The sequence below is a fragment of the Eleutherodactylus coqui genome, chromosome 5, assembly GCF_035609145.1.
Source record: "Eleutherodactylus coqui strain aEleCoq1 chromosome 5, aEleCoq1.hap1, whole genome shotgun sequence".
Lineage (NCBI taxonomy): Eukaryota > Metazoa > Chordata > Amphibia > Anura > Eleutherodactylidae > Eleutherodactylus > Eleutherodactylus coqui.
The window spans coordinates 268,462,874-268,476,155 of NC_089841.1; the positions used below are offsets into that span (position 1 = coordinate 268,462,874).

General features: G+C 47.6%; 2 non-coding genes across 2 annotated transcripts; both read left to right on the plus strand.

Moving 5' to 3' along the window:
- Positions 1–3,679: 3,679 nt before the first annotated feature.
- LOC136630958 (U6 spliceosomal RNA) lies at positions 3,680–3,786 on the plus strand. Its single transcript, XR_010792962.1, has one exon. It is a non-coding gene; the product is annotated as a U6 spliceosomal RNA (small nuclear RNA).
- A 7,912-nt stretch (positions 3,787–11,698) lies between these two features.
- LOC136630959 (U6 spliceosomal RNA) lies at positions 11,699–11,805 on the plus strand. Its single transcript, XR_010792963.1, has one exon. It is a non-coding gene; the product is annotated as a U6 spliceosomal RNA (small nuclear RNA).
- The last annotated feature ends 1,477 nt before the right edge of the window (positions 11,806–13,282 follow it).

Sequence of the window (13,282 nt, forward strand, 5' to 3'; positions counted from 1 at the left end):
TATTCCTTGCATAAAGGCTTCACAAAAAGCAGCATTACGTATGGCTTTTGGACAATCATACAAACCCAGATCTCTGCCAACTTCCTCTAAACGGCCAAAGTAACATTCAATAGACTCGCCCTTGTTCTGTCTACACTGGGTTAGGGCTGTACGTCTCTCTTGGGCTTTATCCTTAAACCAGGCCTTAACCTTGTCCACATATTGAGTACCACTAAGTAATGTCTGGGGGTCATCTGGGCGATCTTCAAGACCACAAAATTGAGTAATACTATTGTAAAGGCCCAGAGGACATTTTACATTCATAAGACATTCCATATCTGTCCAAGTGGCAGAGTAGTTTTTCTGTATGACTTCCAACTTTCTATGGAAAGCTGCTGGCTCTGTCTGGGGATCGGGCAGTTGCTGACACAGTGCCATCTGGTCTGTGGCGCTCCAGGGTCGCCATGTAGTGACTGTAGACCCGGGAGTTGGTCTATGTGCGTCCGTGGGTCTGTCATTAGAAGACGATGGTCTGTCGGTGTCCTCTTGTCTGACCGTGCCCAATGGTGGACTCGGTCTGTTTGTTTCTCTATAATGGGTAGTGGAGGTTGTAACGGGGAACAAGGGAACCGGTTGTCTACACTGGTCCCTGGGACGTGGAGTCCCACATACCGTACAGAGTTCTCTAAAACAGGCATTCTGTTGACCACAACGTGGACAATCCCGAGCCGGACCTCTATTTACTTCAGGGCCCGGGGATCCTGATTGAGGGCTGTAGGGAGGTGTATCCATCTGGGCAGTAGCCTGTGGATACGTAGGGGGCAGGGGTGGCAAATTGGGATACAGAGAATTAAAGGGATTATTTGGAGACATTGGTGGAGCGGCCGGGACGACAGGAGGGACTAATGGAACCGTAGGGGTTTCCATGGGAACGTCTATTGGTGGCCGGGCCATAGGACAATAAACTAAAATGCCCTCGCCTCGGGACTCGGAGTCCCAGTGTTCGTCTTCTGCTGTTTTAGAGCAGTCCAGGATGGCCTTCATGCCCTTTTCCAAACCCTTATTTCTTATTTCCTTTCTATGCTTATCCTCATATTGTGACCAAAATTCATAATTGAATGTTCCCGCCTTCTTGAGGCCTATACGTTTGTAAACTTTATAGGCTTGTCTGCAAATGTCCTCCCCTTCTCTATCTTTAATTATTTCAATAGGAGTCTGATATATCTTAGATTGTTCAGACCCCATGTTTGACCACTTCCAACTATTCTTCACTAAGTATACAGGACGTATATTTCACACAGTAAACTAAGATAATCACTGAGATTATCTGGGAACACACAGTTCCCTGTCCCGGAATAGATTTACAGAACTAAAACGTGGTCAACTTCAAACACTAGGATTCAGGGGAGATCAGACTTCGCCTCTTAGAGAACTTTTAGTAATATTATAACAGATCCAGAGTAACAATATGACTGCCAGAAATGAGACTATAACAATAACAATTATTTCAATCTCCAATACAGACAACATGACTCTTTAAGTCCCAATGAGTGAGTTCTTCCGTCTAGGACAGTTAAATGAACTTATTCACTCTAAAATATGGACGGGGCAGGAAATATAGGAAACAGGCAACAACTAACCTCTAGTCCGTTAGAGACACACAGATCTAAAGAATCCAGACTGTATAATAGTAAGATAAGCTCTTACCTTTACACCGGTGTTTTCAGTCTGGGGTCTCAGGATCCAGTGTCCACGTCAACGGGCCAGGAGTTTGTTTCAGTCTACTGGTTGCGATGTCCCGTAAAGATAAGCCCCGCCCCCTAGTTGGGCGCCAAAAACTGTCGAGGGTTAGCCTGCACAAACAGACTGGTCAGTGATGTTGTCCGGTTCCAAATTGACCTAAGTAGGAGCGCTCCTTTTGAGAGGCAAAGCATTGAGCCATACACAGTATATGGTTAAAGCAATGAACTCTGTTTATTGTCTGCATATCTGGGTTTTTATAGCCAGCCCCTCTCGCAGGATGGGACTTGTGGTTAAACAGGGAAAAACTTGTGACTTCACATTTGACAATAAACTTATGACTTAACATTTAACTTAGGCTTGTGATATATGACTTAGACAAGCACATCTTTAAGAAATTGCTGATAACTCTCTGTGGTTAAGCCATCTCTTGCTAAACTTATGAACATCTGTTCTAGTGACCTTCCTGATTCCATTTCGGTCAGACGTAGACCTTAAGACAGGAAACCACAGGCTTCTTCCTCAGAATAGTCATGAGTTCTCTTTCACACATAAAATATCGCAGTATTCAGCCTTATTGATTCAAATAGATTACTAAGCAACATATATTAATTTCTTTTAGGCCCTATCAATATATATATATATATATCCTCCTGAAGGATGGAGGGAGGAGGGGATGTTACTGCAGTGACCGTATACATATATCTTCCCTCTGGGGGGTGGGGTGTTACTGACAGTGACTGTATATATATATATATATATATATATATATCCTCCTGAAGGATAAAGGGGGGGGGGGGTTATTACTGACAGTGACTATATATATATATACTCCCTCTGTGTGGGGGGGGGGGGATGTTACTGACAGTGACTATATATACTCCCTCTGTGTGTGGGGGGAGGGGGGAGGATGTTACTGACAGTGACATATATATATATATACACTCCCTTTGTGTGTGGGGGGGGAGGATGTTACTGACAGTGACTTATATATATATATATACTCCCTCTGTGTGTGTGTGGGGGGGGAGGATGTTACTGACAGTGACTATATATATATATATATATACACCCTCTGTGTGTGGGGGGGGGAGGATGTTACTGACAGTGACATATATATATATATATATATATATATACACTCCCTCTGTGTGGGGGGGGGAGGATGTTACTGACAGTGACTTATATATATATATACTCCCTCTGTGTGTGTGTGGGGGGGGGGAGAGGATGTTACTGACAGTGACTATATATATATACACTCCCTCTGTATGTGGGGGGGGGGGAGATGTTCCTGTGGGTTCTGACCATTTGGTACATTATCTTTCATAGTCCGAGTGACTGAAGACCACCCATCCGCGGGGTCCCCCTCCTCGTCAGTCCGCATTGGTCTGCAGCCCCCCGAGGGCCGCTCTTATGGACCCCTGGGGGGCTTCCATCCAGAGCGCCATAATCTGAGGCCTGTCCACAGAACGCGGTGAAGATGGCGGCACAAGCGCCATGACTGGGGGCCGGCAGGATGAAGTGCGAGCCGCTGCGGACGGAGGGGATGGTGAAGACCACACTAGAATAAGCCCCTCCATATGGAGACCCCAAACCAACAATCTCATATTGATGTAGTATATATTAGAAGATGAAGCCCGGGCGGCAGCGCGGACAACAGGGGGCGCTCAGCGGTCCACCGCAAGTCACAGCGCTTCACCAGGCTGGGCGGCGCTTTCTTATGACGTCAGAAACATTGGCACAATTCTAGCTCCCATGATGCACTGCGGGAGGCGCCGCGCACCTTGTTCTTGGAATTAAAAGTGAATTTTCTGACAAAAAGATGTCAGATGTGACTGAGAATCCCATAAAGACGCACAGACTACCGAGCCAGACCGACACTGTGACCGACCTCACTATGAGCTTACAGTTCTCTACCTTATGGACCTTATATACCACCAGCGCCCTCTACAGGATCGTGCTCGCTTCGGCAGCACATATACTAAAATTGGAACGATACAGAGAAGATTAGCATGGCCCCTGCGCAAGGATGACACGCAAATTCGTGAAGCGTTCCATATTTTACAACTTGTTCTCTTGTTTCCTTTTTGGATCTTCAGTGATGTTGTCCAGAAACGTCCTGCGTGACAGAATACTTAACAGCCGGGCGGCAGAATACGTCCTCCGCTGGTACACTCACAAGAACGTGCGGTTACAGCGTATTACACGAGTTTTGTACCGGTCTGCCACGGGCGGCCATGTTGCCACTCACACATATTGCGCCAAATACGTGCTCAATAAAGATCGCAGCATGTTCTATCTTGGTGGGCATTACGCACGCTTACACACAGCGAGAACAAAATGTCACTGCATGCTTGCTGTGCGAGGGGCAACCATCTCCTGCAGGCGGCACGCTGCCAATTACACCCACGTGAAGCCGCCCTTAGATGTGCGGAATGCCAGGACAGCGAATCCCACAATGCTGCTGCGGAATATGCCGTCCGTGTGAAGTCCCCCGCGGCGGTTCAGTTTATGTCACTTTCATCTAGCCGGTAATGGAAAGCTGAGACCCCTAACTGGCTGTAAGCTGGCATGTTTGGCGCTTGGCGAAGGGGGCAGCTCCGCTGCGGTTCAGGCCCTACTCACCCGCCTTGGCGGCTCCAGCGCAGATCGAGCGTGAGATGCCGGATGAAAAAGCTGCACAAGCACATAATATAAATGCATGATGGGTGCAGGAACCGGGCGGACCCCATTACAGTCGGCGGGGTCCGGTCAGCACAGATTGGTTCTGTTATGACGGATCCGTTCATCCCGGGGATTCCGTTTTCTGCTCCCATAACGGAGTCCTGAGCGCAGATGTGAATTTACCCTTCGCTGACAAAGAACTGTTATAATCCAAGATGCAGATCCTTTAAAATTGTTACAATGTGGCTGAAACGCGTCTGTAATGGAACGCGGCACATGGGGGTCCACCACTGCATTCAGTTCTGCGGGATGGAGAAAGATTGCCATTGACTTTCACCTACCCCATGCAACTGGATCCAGCGGATGTCGTACATGTGCATTTAGGTAAGGTGACCAGACGTCCCGCTTTAGGGCTTTTACTCACTAGCGTTTTTTTAACGCTGCGATATCGCTGTGTTTTTTTACTACAAAAGTCAATGGGACTTTCTACTGTTAAAATCGCATCACACAAAAATTACAGAAGCGCAAACCTGCGATTTTTGTGCAATGCGATTTTAACATTAGAAATTCCCATTGAAATATGCAGTAAAAAAACGCAGCGATATCGCAGCGTTAAAAAATGCTAGTGGGTAAAAGCCCTTAGACTGGTAGGTTCTGCTTTCCGTCGCGACCCTAGCGGGACAGCCATTTGTCCTGCTTTCGGGACGTCTGGTCACCATTATAGTCATTACTGGTCAGGGCTTACCGGCTAGTTATCACTTTTGCTGCACCGTGGCCGGATGCTCCCACTGATAGCAACGTGTGCATCCGGGATCTTCCTCCTCCACCAACCTCTTCGCCCTAGTTTAGGCACACATACTTCCGCCAGCTGCAGCACTGAGAAAAGGAGCAGTGGCGCTCAGAAGACAAGGAGAAGGTAAGTATATGGGGGGCTCTATTACTACTGGGGCTACCATGGGGTTCACTGTTACTATTGGGGCTGATATAGGAGAGACTATTAGTAATAGTGTCCCCTATATGAGCTCCAGTTGTAATGGTATTAGTACTGAGGCCACTGTGTGGGTCACTATTACTACTGAGGTCACAGTGATGGTCACTATTACTACCAATGTCACTGTGGGGGACACAATTATTGCCAAGGGCACTGTGGGGTTCAGCAGCACTACTGAGGTCACTGTGGGGGTCACTATTATTACTGAGGGCCACTGTGGGGGTCACTATTACAACTGAGGGCCACTGTGGAGGTCATTATTACTAATGAGGCCACTGCAGGGGTCAGAATTACTACTAAGGCCACTGTGTTGGTCAGCATTAGTACTGAGGCCACTATGGGGGTCACTATTACTACTGAGGCCTCTGTGTGGGACACTATTACTACTAGGGCCACTGTAGGGGACACTATTACTACTGAGGCCACTGTGGGGGACACTATTGCTACTGAGGCCACTGTGGGAGACACTATTACTACTAAGACAACTGTGGAGAATGCTATTACTACTGAGGTCCATTGTTGGGGTCAGCATTAGTACTGAGGGCCACTGTGGGGGACACTATTACCACTAAGTGAAACTGTGGAAGACACTATTACTACTAAGGGCTACTGTGGTGATCACTATTACTACTAAGGGCCAATGTGGAGATCACTATTACTATTGAGGCCACTGTGGCAGTTACTATTACTACTAAGGCCACTGTGTCGGTCAGCATTACTAGGGAGGCAAATGTTGGAGTCAGCATTACTACTGAGGCCATTGTTGGGGACAATCTTACTACTAAGAGCCAGTGTGGGGGACACTTTTAATTCTGAGGGCCAATGTGGGGAACACTATTACTACGAAGTGCCACTATGGGGGTCAGCATTACTACTAAGGCCCCTGTGGTAGTAAATTACACTACTGAGGCCACTGTGGCAGTCACTATTACTACTGAAGCCACTGTTGGGGTCAGCATTATATTGAGGCCACGGTAGGGGGTCAGCATTACTACTGAGGACATTTGGGAGGATAGTATTACTACTGAGGGCCACTGTGGAGAACACTATTACTACTGAGGTTCATTGTTGGGGTCAGCATTACTACTGAGGCCACTGTGGGGGACACTATTACCACTAAGTGAAACTGTGGAAGACACTATTACTACTAAGGGCTACTGTGGTGATCACTATTACTACTAAGGGCCAATGTGGAGATCACTATTACTATTGAGGCCACTGTGGCAGTTACTATTACTACTAAGGCCACTGTGTCGGTCAGCATTACTAGGGAGGCAAACGTTGGAGTCAGCATTACTACTGAGGCCATTGTTGGGGACAATCTTACTACTAAGAGCCAGTGTGGGGGACACTTTTAATTCTGAGGGCCAATGTGGGGAACACTATTACTACGAAGTGCCACTATGGGGGTCATCATTACTACTAAGGCCCCTGTGGCAGTAAATTACACTACTGAGGCCACTGTGGCAGTCACTATTACTACTGAAGCCACTGTTGGGGTCAGCATTATATTGAGGCCACGGTAGGGGGTCAGCATTACTACTGAGGACATTTGGGAGGATAGTATTACTACTGAGGGCCACTGTGGAGAACACTATTACTACTGAGGTTCATTGTTGGGGTCAGCATTACTACTGAGGCCACTGTGGGGGACACTATTACCACTAAGTGAAACTGTGGAAGACACTATTACTACTAAGGGCTACTGTGGTGATCACTATTACTACTAAGGGCCAATGTGGAGATCACTATTACTATTGAGGCCACTGTGGCAGTTACTGTTACTACTGAGGCCACTGTGTCGGTCAGCATTACTAGGGAGGCAAATGTTGGAGTCAGCATTACTACTGAGGCCATTGTTGGGGACAATCTTACTACTAAGAGCCAGTGTGGGGGACACTTTTAATTCTGAGGGCCAATGTGGGGAACACTATTACTACGAAGTGCCACTATGGGGGTCAGCATTACTACTAAGGCCCCTGTGGCAGTAAATTACACTACTGAGGCCACTGTGGCAGTCACTATTACTACTGAAGCCACTGTTGGGGTCAGCATTATATTGAGGCCACGGTAGGGGGTCAGCATTACTACTGAGGACATTTGGGAGGATAGTATTACTACTGAGGGCCACTGTGGGGGACACTATTAGTACTAAGGGCCACTGTGGGGAACACTATTAAAGCTAAGGGTCATTGTGGGAGATACTATTACTACTGAGGCAACTGTGGGGGTCAATATTAATGCTAGGGCCACTATTACTAGTGGGGCTACTGTGCGGAACAATATTACTACTGGGGCCACTGTGGGGGACGGTATTATTACTGGGGCCACTGTGGGGAACACTATGACAAACACTATTACAACTGAAGGCTACTGGGGGTCTACTAAGCCCACTGTGGGAGACACTATTAGTACTGAGGCCACTGTGGGGGACAATAAGAACTACTGAGGCCACTGTGGGGGGCACTATTACCACTGAGGCCACTGTGGGAGTCAATAATACTACTAAGGCCACTGTGGGCGACACTATTACTACTGGAGCCACTGTGGAGGACACCATTACTACTGAGGCCACTGTGAGGAACACTATTAATAATGAGTCCACTGTGGGGGTCACTATTATTACTGGGACAACTGTGAGGGACACTATCACTACTGGGGCTACTGTGGCGGACATGATTACTACTGTGGCCACTGTGGGGGTCATTATTACTACTGAGGCCACTGTGGGGCACACTATTACTACTAGGGCCACTGCACGGGACACTATTGCTACTGAGGCCACTGTGGGGAACACTATTACTACTAACGCAACTGTGGAAAACACTATCATTACCGACAGCAATCGTTGTGGTCAGCATTACTACTGAGGGAAACTGTGGGGGGACACTATCACTACTGATGGCAATTGTTGTGGTCAGCATTACTACTGAGGGCGACTATGGGGGACACTATTACTACCAAGGACCACTGTGGTGATCACTATTACTACTAAGGGCCACTGTGGAAATCACTATTACTACTGAGGCCACTGTGGTGGTCATTATTACTACTGAGGCCACGGTGGGGAACACTACTACTACTGACGGCCACTGTGTTGGTCAGCAATACTACGGAGGCCAGTGTCGGGGTCAGCATTACTAAGGAGGCCTTTGTGGGGGTAAGCAATACTTCTGAGGCCACTGTGGAGGACACTATTACTACTGGGGCCACTCCGGGGGACACTATTAGTACTGAAGCCACTGTGGAGGACACTATTACTACTGAGGCCAGTGTGGGAGTCACTGTTACTACTGAGGCCACTGTGGGGGACACCATTACTACTGAGGCTTCTGTGGGGGACAGTATTACTACTAAGGTAACTGTGGTGGTGACTGTTACTTCTGAAGCCACTGCGGGGGACACTATTACTTCTGAGACCACTGTGGGGGTCTCTATTAATACTGGGGCCACTATGGAGAACATTATTACTACTGAGTAAAAGAGATGAAAAAGGAGGGTAGAGCAAGACCCAGTGAGGGCGGTGGAATATTTCTGGAGTACAAAGTGTTTCCAATGATTGAGTATTTTGAATGGTGGAGGTGCTGCCAACGAGATGACGCTCCACCAGGGTGGGCGTGAGTGTAGCAAAAAGGATATAGAAAAATACTGGTATGGAGGTGCAACCCTCTAAGCTACTAGAAGATGAAGATAAAGGTCCAATAGGTGATGGTGAAAGCACTTCTTTTTTATTATTTCACAAAATAAAAAAACAGCAATTGAAAACGCGTTTCGGGGACGAGCCCCTTAATCAGTTCGGATGGATAGGACAACAGGATGCCTGGGGGTGACACAATTCCAAAGGTGTTTTGGAGGTCCTGTATGTGCAGGGGGACAGGGGAGAAAAATGCTAAAGCCACTGGGATTGTCCTGGGGGAGGTATAGGGTATGCCCAGAGCTGCTGATTGGCTGGGCTCCTGTCTCGGCTAGCCGCTTTCTTCGCTGTCGTCCTTCTGATGTGTAAGCTCCCTGATGCACTCCTTTCTCTGCTGCAAGCGGTGTGCTTGCTAGCGGCGCTGTCGGCCTTCTAGGGGAGGAATGACAATGTGTTTGTGTGTGTTTGTGTGTATGTATGTGTATATATATATATATATATATATATACAAAGACGAAAGCCCTCACTGACTCGCCAAAAGCTCTCCAACTTCCCGATGTCCTAGAAACATGAAATTTGGCACAAGCATAGATTATCTCTAAAATAGGGAAAGTAATTCGGTCCCAACTCGATTATTCAATTCTATGCGCAAAAGAATTAGTGTCCCAATTTTATGTATGTAATCTAATTCTCTCACTTCCTGATGTCATTTTATATAAAGGAAACGTTCCATGGTTGCCTCCACGTGGTGTTTCCTGGGTAACGCAGAGAACTATGCAAAATGGGGAACATATGTTTTTCCTCAGTATCTGATATACAAAAATGCTCGGGTCGCCCATTGACTTCAATGGGGTTCGTTACTCGAAACGAACCCTCGAGCATCGCGAAAAATTCGTCTCGAGTAACGAGCACCCGAGCATTTTGGTGCTCGCTCATCTCTAGTATATATATATATATATATTCCTTATAGGGGAAGGATGTTACGACAATGAGTGTATGTTTGTGTATACTGCTTCTAGAGAAGGGATGCTACTTACAATGAGTGTGTATATGTACTCCTAGGTGGGATGTTATTGACTGTGTGTGACTATATATATATATATATACATATTCCTTCTATAGGATGGATGCTACTGATGAGTGGATATATCTATATGTACTATATATATATATATATATATACTCCTTCTAGGGGAGGCATGTTACTGACAATGTGTGTGCATATCTCCTCCTGAAGGATAGAGGGGGACTGACAGTGACTGTATACAAATATATATATATATATATATATATATATCCTCCTGAAGGATGGAGGGAGGGGGGGATGTTACTGCAGTGACCGTATACATATATCTTCCCTCTGGGGGGTGGGGTGTTACTGACAGTGACTGTATATATATATATCCTCCTGAAGGATGTTGGGGGGGGGGGGGGGGTTATTACTGACAGTGACTATATATATATATATATATATATATATATATACACTCCCTCTGTGTGTGTGCGTGGGGGGGGGGAGAGGATGTTACTGACAGTGACTGTATATATATATATACTCCCTCTGTGTGTGTGGGGGGGGGGGATGTTACTGACAGTGACGAATATATATATATATATACTCCCTCTGTGTGTGGGGGGGAGGATGTTACTGACAGTGACTATATATATATATACTCCCTCTGTGTGTGTGGGGGGGGGGATGTTACTGACAGTGACAAATATATATATATATACACTCCCTCTGTATGTGGGGGGGGGGGGAGATGTTACTGACAGTGACATATATATATATATACTCCCTCTGTGTGTGTGGGGGGGGGAGGATGTTACTGACAGTGACTGTATATATATATATATACTCCCTCTGTGTGTGTGTGGGGGGGAGGATGTTACTGACAGTGACTGTATATATATATATATATACTCCCTCTGTGTGGGGGGGAGGATGTTACTGACAGTGACATATATATATATATATATATATATACACTCCCTCTGTGTGGGGGGGGGGGAGATGTTCCTGTGGGTTCTGACCACTTGGTACATTATCTTTCATAGTCCGAGTGACTGAAGACCACCCATCCGCGGGTTCCCCTCCTCCTCAGTCCGCATTGGTCTGCAGCCCCCCGAGGGCCGCTCTTATGGACCCCTGGGGGGCTTCCATCCAGAGCGCCATAATCTGAGGCCTGTCCACAGAACGCGGTGAAGAAGGCGGCACAACAAGCGCCATGACTGGGGGCCGGCAGGATGAAGTGCGAGCCGCTGCGGACGGAGGGGATGGTGAAGACCCCACTAGAATAAGCCCCTCCATATGGAGACCCCAAACCAACAATCTCATATTGATGTAGTATATATTAGAAGATGAAGCCCGGGCGGCAGAGCGGACAACAGGGGGCGCTCAGCGGTCCACCGCAAGTCACAGCGCTTCACCAGGCTGGGCGGCGCTTCCTTATGACGTCAGAACATTTGCATAATTCTAGCTCCCATGATGCACTGCGGGAGGCGCCGCGCTCCTTGTTCTTGGAATTAAAAGTGAATTTTCTGACAAAAAGATGTCAGATGTGACTGAGAATCCCATAAAGAGGCACAGACTACGGAGCCAGACCGACACTGTGACCGACCTCACTATGAGCTTACAGTTCTCTACCTTATGGACCTTATATACCACCAGCGCCCCCTGCAGGATCGTGCTCGCTTCGGCAGCACATATACTAAAATTGGAACGATACAGAGAAGATTAGCATGGCCCCTGCGCAAGGATGACACGCAAATTCGTGAAGCGTTCCATATTTTACAACTTGTTCTCTTGTTTCCTTTTTGGATCTTCAGTGATGTTGTCCAGAAACGTCCCGCGTGACAGAATACTTAACAGCCGGGCGGCAGAATACGTCCTCCGCTGGAACACTCACAAGAACGTGCGGTTACAGCGTAATACACGAGTTTTGTACCGGTCTGCCACGGGCGGCCATGTTGCCACTCACACATATTGCGCCAAATACGTGCTCAATAAAGATCGCAGCATGTTCTATCTTGGTGGGCATTACGCACGCTTACACACAGCGAGAACGAAATGTCACTGCATGCTTGCTGTGCGAGGGGCAACCATCTCCTGCAGGTGGCACGCTGCCAATTACACCCACGTGAAGCCGCCCTTAGACGTGTGGAATGCCAGGACAGCGAATCCCACAACACTGCTGCGGAATATGCCGTCCGTGTGAAGCCCCCGCGGCGGTTCAGTTTATGTCACTTTCATCTAGCCGGTAATGGAAAGCTGAGACCCCTAACTGGCTGTAAGCTGGCATGTTTGGCACCTGGCAGAGGGGGCAGCTCCGCTGCGGCTCAGGTCCTACTCACCCGCGTTGGCGGTTTCGGCGCAGATCGAGCGTAAGATGCCGGATGAAAAAGTTGCACAAGCACATAATATAAATGCATGATGGGTGCAGGAAGCGGGCGGACCCCATTACAGTCAGCGGGGTCCGGTCGGCACAGATTGGTTCTGTTATGACGGATCCGTTCATCCCGGGGATTCCGTTTTCTGCTCCCATAACGGATTCCCGAGCGCAGATGTGAATTTACCCTTCGCTGACAAAGAACTGTTATAATCCAAGATGCAGATCCTTTAAAATTGTTACAATGTGGCCAAAACGCGTCTGTAATGGAACGCGGCACATGTGGGTCCACCACTGCATTCAGTTCTGCGGGATGGAGAAAGATTGCCATTGACTTTCATCTACCCCATTCAACTGGATCCAGCGGATGTCGTACATGTGCATTTAGGTAAGGTGACCAGACGTCCCGCTTTAGGGCTTTTACTCACTAGCGTTTTTTTAACGCTGCGATATCGCTGTGTTTTTTTACTACAAAAGTCAATGGGACTTTCTACTGTTAAAATCGCATCACACAAAAATTGCAGAAGCGCAAACCTGCGATTTTTGTGCAATGCGATTTTAACATTAGAAATTCCCATTGAAATATGCAGTAAAAAAACGCAGCGATATCGCAGCGTTAAAAAATGCTAGTGGGTAAAAGCCCTTAGACTGGTAGGTTCTGCTTTCCATCGCGACCCTAGCGGGACAGCCATTTGTCCTGCTTTCGGGACGTCTGGTCACCATTATAGTCATTACTGGTCAGGGCTTACCAGCTTACCGGCTAGTTATCACTTTTGCTGCACCGTGGCCGGATGCTCCCACTGATAGCAACGTGTGCATCCGGGATCTTCCTCCTCCACCAACCTCTTCGCCCTAGTTTAGGCACACATACTTCCGCCAGCT